Here is a 10,381-nt window from a genome sequence, read left to right as displayed (position 1 = left end):
CCTTTTATTATATAGGATTGTTACGTTTTATGTTGTCCCACAGTTCCCTGAAGTTGTCCTCTTGTCTTCTAATTCACTGATGCAATCCTTGGCTTTCCTAATCTGCTGTGTATTCATTCCACTGTGTTCTTTATTAGTGCTATGACCTTATTCATAGTTACTATATCTTTTCTCAAGCTGTTGAGCATCTTTGCCATCATTATTTTAAACTTTATGTCTAAAAAATTTCTTCTCTCCATTTCAGTTAGCTCTTCTTCCGGAGAATTCTCTTGCTCTTTAGGGTTTTTTTTGTTTGTTTGTTTGTTTGTTTGTTTGTTTGTTTGTTTGTTTTCATCTCTCCATTTTGGCTGCCTATTTGGGTTTGTGTTCATGTATTAGGTAGATCTGGTACAACTCCCAATATCTATTGCAGAACAGTTTCAGACACTGTTTCTGACTGGCCCTGAGTACCCTATTTGGAGCTATTAGCAATCCACAGCTTGTGGCTCCCTCTCCTGGGGCTGGGTTCCTTTGGAAAGGATCATGATATGCACCAGGATCTGCTTTTCCTAGCCCCAGCCCCCAAATTAGATCAGGCAAAGATTCAAAGCCTCCAGAGATCTGGCTCTGCCTACAGTCCCCTTGACACTCAGTTTTAATTAGCCTTATGCTATTGACCACAGGGTAGGGTGAGAGGTCTTCCAACAGTGTGGGTCAACTGCCTCCCCCCCAGGCAAAAACTGCCTGCATAGTAATGTTCACCGGAGAAAAATGTCCTCAGCAGTATGAGGGAATGACTCAGCACAGGAAATTGAAATCGCTGCTCTCCAAGCTTAAATTCCAGAGCCCCCAAACCTGGCTTCTGCTCACACAGCTTCAGTCCACTCTGCCTTCCCTCTGCTGGAGCCCAAGGCGAATGGCTGCACATGACTCCCTGGCACACAGCAATCCTGCTGCTTTCATAGCCAGATGTTATATGGGCACCTTTCTCAGTTCAGGTGCTCTGGGCCCAGGTTGGGGTTTATACCCCAGAGTTCTCAGTGGGAATCCCCAACAGGTGATCTATCCCTCCAAACTTTCAGCTGCTGCTGGCCAGCTCTTTCACGCTTCTGCCCTTCCTACTGGTCTCTATGCAGTTTCCACTTTCAGTCCTTGGTTATCAGTGTTCTCTCCAGCTAGTCTTCAGTTGGTTTTTTAGGGTGTTTTTTTCTGTATTTTAGTTTTATTTCCAGTTTGGTCTGAGAGTGTGTCAGTGTAACTTCCACTTACTCTGCTGACATTTTTAATCCCTTTTACCACCTGGCCATAGAGCCATGCAACATCACTCTCCCACACTCTATTCGTGGAGGCAGCTGCAGGCCCAGCCAAGTGATACACAGAGGGAAATAAGGCTCCACCTCTCCACAGAGAGCCAAATTTCTGGCACCAAAATTTATTTTGTGGCCCTTTTTGGAAAATACAGTCAGTTACAGAAGCTTACAAGCTATATACAGAGCAAAATCCTGACAATGTTAAACACAACTATTTTATTACTAGCAGATTAGAAGAAAAATAGCAATATCATTTTATATTAAGAGAAATAACTAATAACTTGTGGTAGAATTGTAACTTTTATTTTATTCTTCATGTACTTTTCGAAATCCACCACAAATTTTATTAGTAAATATAATTGTTATGATTGAAAATATAAACATTATTTTTGGAAAGAAAATTTATGAACAGCACTTTAAACATTTTCATATGTAATAATATGTCATGTGGTCCCAGCAATAATCCAGTGGGCAAGAGGTACTAAACTCATTTTCAGGCCCCAAATCTAAAACTACAATAGATTTGCTGCTAGCTTGTGGTGGGTCTCAACTTAAAAGTCCAGGTTTTTTATTCTAAAGTTTTGGTTTCCATGGTACCACATTTCCTGTGATTTCTCCTTTAAAATGGGATGGAATTTGCAGCCAATACTTACTGCCACAAGGGACTAATCTCTTCTGCCACCTTCTTGCTTCTTATTCACAGTGATAGAAAGATAATTTTTGCTCCCTCCCTTTGCCATCAATTTTGCTTTTAGAGGTAAGTGCTGGGATGGGGGGAAATTAAACATCTTTGAGAAGTTTCTGAAAAGGTTCAGGGAAAAATAAACGGGGGAATGCAGAAGTTTGGAATGGGGCCTTGGGAGAATTTCTCAGTGGGAAACAAAAGGAGGAGAACAGGGTGGTTTGGGCTCCTGTTCACTAAGGCTCACAGAGCACAGGCAGGCACAGGGGCGGTCTTCATCTTGACGGTGGTCTTGATCATGGAGATGCTGAGAATAGATGAGAGAAAGGAAGCAGGGATGACTTTCTCAAGGACCGCAGTTTCTGTAAGAAAGAGGAGAATTTTCTGGGGATGAACCAGTAAAGAAGTGAGTACCTAGTTCTAGGAGCTGTTCTTAAATAAATAAAGGATTTTCATAAGGAGAGTGCTGCTAACTCAGAATTGAAGGAAAAAAATAAAGATGTCTATTTAGCTTAAGAATTCAAGAGCAACATGAATTTGACCTAAATCAAAACTGTTCTCTGAGTTGCAACTTGTTTCATGATGTGTTTAGATTCACATGAAATATCCTATTAGAAAGAGAAGAAAAACTTTATAATATAAACAAAAGGAAATAAAATTGATCTCCTTATTAATAAAAGCCTAAGTAGTCCTCACACCAAGGTGTCCTCATGCTGTCACAAGACGGCTGTGTGCACAGCAGGCACGTACAGGTGGGCGGGGCTGGGCTTGATGCATGGAGCCTGCCTAGGAGTACCGCCTCCTCCCAGCTCCATGCGGAGGCAGGTACCCCGGCTCCGTGAGGTCAGGCCTGCCTGGGGGTCCCCCGGCTCTGCACAGCCAGGCCTGCCTGGGGGTTCTGCCTCTGCCCGGTAAGGCCTGCCTGGGGGATCTGGGGGGTCCCGCCTCTCGGCTCCATGCAGCGCAGAGGTGGGACCCCTGGCTCCCGCCTACCTCTTTGGGGCAATCCATCGAGGAGCCCTGAATGGGTGGGCAGGGCCTACCTCTTTGGGGTGATCGATTGCAGGGCTCCCGCAACTGTAATGTGACACTACAAGGGAACATCTTGTTGTTATACTGAACCTACATGAAAGGCACTCAGCCACACTGGTTTTGATCCTACAGCATCAGCAGAACCAGCTCTACCAATCACCACCATTAGATCTCAGCTCAGTCTCCTGCTATCTGCCTTACATTCAGCCTATGGAGCCTGTGTTACAACCTAAGCCTTCTCCCTTGGATTAGTACTAGTAAATACTCTTTGAGCCCTTAAGGCTAGTTAATTTTAACTTCCAGTCTATTGTCTATAGTCTGAAGAGGGAAAGCAAACATTAAAATATAGAAACGAGACTTGACTTGGGGTGGTGAACACACAATACAATATACAGATGGCATATATTATGGAATTGTACACCTGAAACCTATATAATTTCGTTAACCAATGTCACCCAAAAAAGTCAATAAAAATTAAAAAATAATCAAATTAAGATTAGTGGTCAAAAGATGCTTGTTCTATGCTCAGGTAAATTGAATAATAAAAGTAGATATTACTGGATGCTCATCAATATTTCTGATACTTCTTTTAGGTATGCTATATGACTACATTTCCTACTCCCCTGAATTTAGTAGACCAGAGCTTTGTTTTGTGTAATGTGAAGAGGTATTAGGTCTTTTAAAAGTAAATCAATGCCTAATCCACTATGTTCTTTCCCCTCTGCCATGGCATCCAGTGACACTTCCAAATAGTGGAGGCTCCACCACCCTGGGTCCTAGAGTGAGAACAACCAGAACAGGGCCCCCTGCCAATGAGAATGACTAGAACAGAGCCCCCTGCCAACAAAAGTTGGACATGTAGCAAGAACATGATATAAACCTCTGTGGTTTTCAGTCACTCAGAGTTTAGGTGGAAATTGATGGGCTTAGAATTGTAACCATCAATTTCTTTTGATGAAACCATTAAAAAAGCGTTTTTGAGAATAGTAGTGGTGAAAATTTTGAATTACTAGAAGGTAAGCTCTACCCTCTGGAAGTACATATCAAAAACAAATAAAAATAAGTATATCTACATAAAATCTGCACTCTAATGTTTATAGCAGCATTAGTCATAATTATCAAAACTTTAGAAGCAATTGAGATGTCCATCAATATGTGAATAGACAGACAAACCATGATACATACAATCGAATATTATTCAGTGATAACAAGAAAGCAGCTACCAAGGTACAAGACATAAAGGAAACAATTACACATTGAATATGTATATGGTGGCAGATTGTTGCATTGAGGTTGGCCTAGTGGATTCAATTGTGGAACATTTAATGAAGAGTTATGGATCTGAATATTATCTCAACAGAACATGAAAAAAAGTAAAATAAAATTCTTAGAAAGCAGAGAATAAATTTAGGTAAACTATGATTAGTGGGAAGGAGGAAAGGAGTCAAAATAGTATGTAATTTAGCCCTCAGTGCCAGAAATATACCGTCCCATGGGGAGAAATAATGCTGCAGCACAGTGTTGCTTGAGCAGATGACTCTGAGGAATGTGGCTTTGAGTACATTTATTTGATGACTAGAGGCCCGGTGCATGAAAATTCATGCACTGGAGTGGGGGGGTGGGTCCCTCAGCCCAGCCTGCCTCCTCTCACAGTCCAGAAGCCCTCAGGGGTGGGAGGCGACCCGGTGATCAGGGGAAAGCGATGCCCCCATCACTCCTCTGCTGCTGCCACTGCTGGCAGCACAAGCCTTGGCTGGCTCTGGTTACCTGAGCCTTGGCCAGCCCTGGGCAGCTGGGCAGCTGCCATCCGAGGCTTGCCTGTGCCTCGGGCCGGCCCTGGGTGGCTGGGGGGCTGAGGGGACTGGGGGACTCTGGAGGCAGGCATGTGGCAAGGCTGGGCCCGCCCCCAGAGGCTGAGGGGACTGGGTGCCACCATCTTGAGGCTGTGGGCACTGCCATCTTTGAGAGGGTGGCAATCAATTAGCATATTTCCTCCTTATTGGCTGTTGGTGCCACCATCTTTGCAACAGTGTGAGGGTCAATTAGCATATTCCCTCTTTATTAGATAGGGTGAGAAATAAGGTAAGTAGGATAGATTCACTTTGGGAATGGAAGTATGGGGACTTCTGCAAACCAACTTCCCAGCAACACAATAAAATGAGTGAAAATTATTTTTGAAAAGTATCTTGAAAATGTTCTTAAGGGCATACAGCAAATAAGAAACATTTATAAAAGAAAATCTCAATTAAATCTTGGTAAGAACAGTCAGAGTCTATGGCATTTGAGCCGTGACCTGATCCTTCTCCCCTGCCTCAGCTTAGGTGATTGAAGCTCCACTCAAATTAGGTTTGTCAATATAAGAAATGTCCAGACCTGTAGAGAAATTTTATAAGAGCTCATTGGAGTCAAGCTGATGACATATGCCAGGGAGCAAGATCTAAAATGCTTTGGATAATAACAGTTTTGCAGTTCTTTCATGCAAAGGAAGGAATGTACAGAAGATTACATAGAGGTGGGAGAAAGCAAGCTGGGATTGGATTACAGATAATATGCTTTCTTGAGTATTACTTCTGTTATTTCAAAGGTGTGCTAAACTAGATGCACAGAAACAATGGATAGGGCTTGCTTAAGGCAGGGATATAAGACTTTTACTAAAAGAAGTTAAATTCCTGGCATGGCTACCCTCCATCTGCCCAGCAGGTAATTTATGATCAGATCACCACTGTGAAGCTACTTTCCATAGAATTCCTTTTTATTTGTCCACAAGTGTGATTAAGAAGATGAGGCTCTCTCTCTCCAGCTCACAGTCAAAGATGTCAGTATCTCCTTGGAAGAGCAAGGTCACCGGCATTTCTCAGCCCGGCAAAGCTCTGTGTTACAGAGGCTAAATTCCATGTGAGTGCCCCTGAAAGTCAAGGGCTCTTTTCCTCTACCCAGCTTCCACTCTAAGGGCAGAAAGTCTGCCCTAAGTGTGGCAGGCCAAGAATACTTCGCTTTGATTTCCCTAACCCCAGCTTATTCATAGGGTGTAGGTTCTTCATCAGGAATGGCAATGAAACAAGGAGTTCTCATAATTCTGATTTGATTTGTACTATAGTTTTAGCAATCATTTTTACTTCTCTCTCTCAGAACACTTCACTAACCTGACCTTAGTCTCTCACCCTGATGATCATTGACCCCTGAGGCAGGCAGAAGACAATAGCCCTATTCTAACGAATGGTCACCAGGTTTAAGACCCTAGCAGGCTAAAGATATCATCTTGATCTAAATTATGTTTTTGCTCTTGAGTTGGGACAACTCCCTTGGCTACCTCTCCTTGAAACTCTGGAGCTGACCTTGGAGTTGTCCTCAAAACATGGAGAAATGATTTATTACCCTTCTGACCAATCAGTTCCTAACATGACCCTTAATCCCTAACCCACAGTGTCTTGTGATTTTGCCTTATATAACCTGCAACCTACACGTCATCAGAAAGTCGGGTCTTTTAGAGTATAAGCTTATTTGTCTCTGGATTGGCCAATTCTAATAAACTAATTTTTTTTTTTTCCACTGCAAACCCCTGCTTATGCATTTTTTGGCCAGGTTGTGCAGGCACACAGACTTAATTATTGCAATGCAGTAACAGTAAGCTGAGAATACCAGAGGCAATCATCCCCACCAGCTCCCTGCTTATACTAGTAAAGCAGGAGCATCACTGTGAAAGAAGCAGGCCACTGTCTCTGCCTCAGCAGTGGAGCAGTGACTCAGAAATCTTGCCCAGGGGACTGAGGCAGGCAATAAAATTAGAGAGCTCTGAAGCTCCTTCATTGAGAACAGAGTGTGAGAAGGTTCAAGCCTAAAGTGTTCTCAAAAACAATAAAGAGGGGCTCTCCCTCCAGGAAGCAGCCCCTGACATTCTCTTTCCCCTCTCCTTCCCCGACAGGCACATATTCCCTACCTAACCTTTAAGGGATTCCCATGAAACTTACAACCAAGGGAGAAATAGTCCATGTTTCATTGTCCTAAGTATGTTTTTGCTGTGGTCAATGAATTCTTGCTTGCTTTTTAAAACAAACAAATACAAACAATAAAGATCTTGGTGGCATGCAATTGAAAAAGACTGGTAGCTCCATGAGAAAAAGTTAAATCATAGGCCAGGCAATTTACCAGATTGAACCAGGAAAAGACATGGCTAAGAAGAGCCCTCCTGGGAACAAAACAAATCTCAAAGACTCATTTCAAAAACTACTCTTGAAAACAGGTCCAAATTTAATTGGATCAGACAATGGAGCTATATATGTCCTTGAGCATTGCCAAGAATAATAGAATAATAAGCAGGCAATTGGTGGAGCCTATCAGCTGGGTGTGACACCAAAAGGGGAGATCAGGGAAAGAGACTGTCAAAAAGAATCCTGCCAAAGACAGGTGACTGAGCTGACAGAAATTATAGAAGACCTAACTATATGGTAAGGCACCCTATGGTCACAGGTTGGAAGACTTAATTTAAAATGATAACACTCCCAAAATTGATCTATAGATTCAACACAATCCCTAGAAAAATCTCAGCTATCATCTTTGCAGAAGTGGACAACGTTATTCTAAAATTCATATATATGTAAATTTACAGAACAGAAATAGCAAAAATAATCTTGAAAAAAAAAAAAGGCCTTACACTTCCTGATATCAAAAATTACTGCAAAGCTACAGTTATCAAGATGGTGTGGTACTGGCATAGAATAATCATATAAATCAATGGAACAGAATTGAGGGTCCAGAAATAAACCCTCATATTTATAATTACTTTTATACCTTCATGGTGCATTTGTGGCAATAACCAACCCAAATTTTGGTTAGTTGTCTGTCCTGCTTTTGAAGAGTAACTACAACAAAGTTCTTAGCACAATTATTCAAAAGAAGTAAAAATAAAAACAATCCAAATGTCCATCAACTGATAAATGGATAAGTAAAACATGACATGCACATATAATGGGAAATTATTCAGCAGTAAAAGTGTCACTGGAACAGGACCAGGCTTAGAGTGGGTCTGCCTTGGCTGGCGGGTAGTATGTGGGTTTTTGACTTCCTGCAGGAAAGATTTCACAATGTGACTCCAGGTGATTGAGAGTATGTTTATTAAGGCTGGGGACAGTGAAACAAGGAAGGGCTTAAGATTGAAGAAGCAACAGGAGAGGGTAGATGAGACCGCTTTGGCTCTCTAGAAATATTATAGAAAATATGTAACAGGGCTGCTGTTAGCTCACTGAGAAGTCAGAGCAAAGGGGACCTTGGAGACAGGTTCAGGGGGTAAGCCCAGGACAAGTTGCTGCTGCTCGTTGCTCCCCTGCTTGTAAGTCTTGTGGGGACCCTTAGAGAGAAAAGTAAAGATGCCCTGTCACATGGCTGAGCAGCATCCAGGGCATGGAGCCACTGGCTGTGGGCATCAACCTTCAGACTACCTGGGCCCTACTGCTGGGGGCCCAGGAGCTGCCTCGGGGTCTGCCACTGGCTGGCACCGGGAGTCGCCCCATTTAGAAAAAATAAAAAAGAAAGGTGAAGATGCACTCCTGAGAGGGAAGATGTGTGTGGGCTGGGCATGCTGCAGAGAGAGGCTGTGCTGGGTCTTTGTGTTGAAAGTTATTATCTGTTTTCTAAAGGTGGGAATTTTAGGGGAGGTCTTAGGGGAGAATCTCAGTAGAATATTCATCAGCTTTATACTGATGTTCTAAAATGAGATTTATTCCCCTGACTTCATTCATCCTTGGATGTGGTTAGCAAACATAGTACTAATTGGATTTCTGTTATTTATTAACCTGGGTAGGGTGATTTAAGCAATTTACCCTCTGGTTAGGGGGGATAAGTATAAACCATTTACTGTTTTAAAAATTATATTTATTGTTGAAAGTATTGCAGATGTTCCCACTCCCCCCACATTTAATTTTAAGTGTCCTTGGTTAGGGAAGATGGGATTTTGTGACTAACTAGATGGGCTGCTTGGCCATTTAACTATCTGTCTCAGTGTTCCTATTCCACTTGTCCTGGTTTACTAATCTGTCTCAAGAGAATGAAGTACTGTTACATGCTACAACATAGTTGAACCTTGAAAACATTAAGCTAAAAGTGAAAGAAGCCATTCACAAAAGATCACATATTATATGATTCCATTTATATGAAACATCTAGAATGTGTAAATGTAGAGACAAAAACTAGATTCGTGATTATCTAAGGCAGTGAGAAGAAATGCAGGTTCTTTTGGGGATCAGAAAAATGTTCCTAAATTGGCTATAGTAACTTTATCAATAATTAAAAATACTTTAATATGCACTTTAAATGGGTGAATTATACAGTATGTCAATTATATCACCCTAAATCTATTACATGGAGAGAGGGAGAGAGGGAGGTTGGGAAGGAGGAAGGTAGCACCCTAATAGGTAGGATACTCTGGCCTGTGTTCCCGATTAAGATTTTACTTGTTAATGATCAGAAGGATCCTGTAAGTACTATATGTTCCCATTCACCTACCAGCATGGATGCCACCAGTATCTTACAAGTTGCACTTTGACTGCTCAAAGACCTTAGCTTCTGGAAACCTTCCTCACATCACTATCAGTTACAATTTGGAGCCAAAGAGAGTCCTGGAGTAGAACTTGAGTGTGATCCCCTCTCCCTTAATACATCAGTTCTACAATTCCACAGACTTCTTTGTAAGGATGAAGAGATGCTAAGAAAAAGCTGATTTTAAATGTCTGGACTTACACGAAGCTCCTTTTTTTAAATGAAAGTATGAGTATGATTATCCTTTATTAAAATAGTTAAGATTAGTAGCCTTCTTGGTTTAAGCTAGAAAGGAGCTTATAGGAAGAGAACAGATTAGGGCCCCCTTTCTTAGCAAAAATAGGGACACTGTGCTTCAAACTTCTCCATTCTTCCTCTAAATACCCCAAGGCCCTCTAATTACATATATACCCACATGAAAATCTCTCCTTTATTTGAGAAAGACTCTCTTGAAGCCAGAGGTTGCCATATGTTTCTTCCCCATGGCCTTACGTTGGGCAGAAACCATGAGTCGTGTTTTCAGTTCTACTTGGTTAGGGAAAAGAACTAGCCCATCATCACTACAAACCAATCTCCTCCTGAATCTGTTCCATATTTGGATTTTTTATTTCCTTTTGGACACATAACAAGCAGGATTTAAATCAAGACCTTAATTCTTCTCTTGGGGATTAGGAACAAGAAATGTGTTTTTTTCCTAGATAAAATGCAATAGTTAAAAATGTTTATTACATTAATTTTATATCAGAGCACAAGTGTTGGGAATGGCAAGAACAGCACCAGGTGTTAGACCAGAGAGGTCAGACCAAACCTGGGTTAAGCAACCTCGGTACTTGGGTTCTGACTAGGA

At 41.8% G+C, this 10,381-nt stretch overlaps 1 protein-coding gene across 1 annotated transcript in view; it reads right to left on the bottom strand.

The window, feature by feature from the left end:
• Window positions 1-331: 331 nt before the first annotated feature.
• Window positions 332-10,381, bottom strand: part of NRIP1 (nuclear receptor interacting protein 1) — a 135,316-nt gene continuing 125,266 nt past the window's right edge. The window contains exon 3 of the transcript XR_013959824.1: window positions 332-2,333. The gene's annotated coding sequence lies outside the window, so the exon portion shown is untranslated. The remainder of the gene's footprint in view (window positions 2,334-10,381) is intronic.

The sequence above is a fragment of the Plecotus auritus genome (assembly GCF_963455305.1).
Source record: "Plecotus auritus genome assembly, chromosome: 2".
In the NCBI taxonomy this organism is placed as follows: domain Eukaryota; kingdom Metazoa; phylum Chordata; class Mammalia; order Chiroptera; family Vespertilionidae; genus Plecotus; species Plecotus auritus.
Note: the sequence above shows the minus strand (reverse complement) of the source record. Positions and strands in the feature narration are given on the sequence as shown.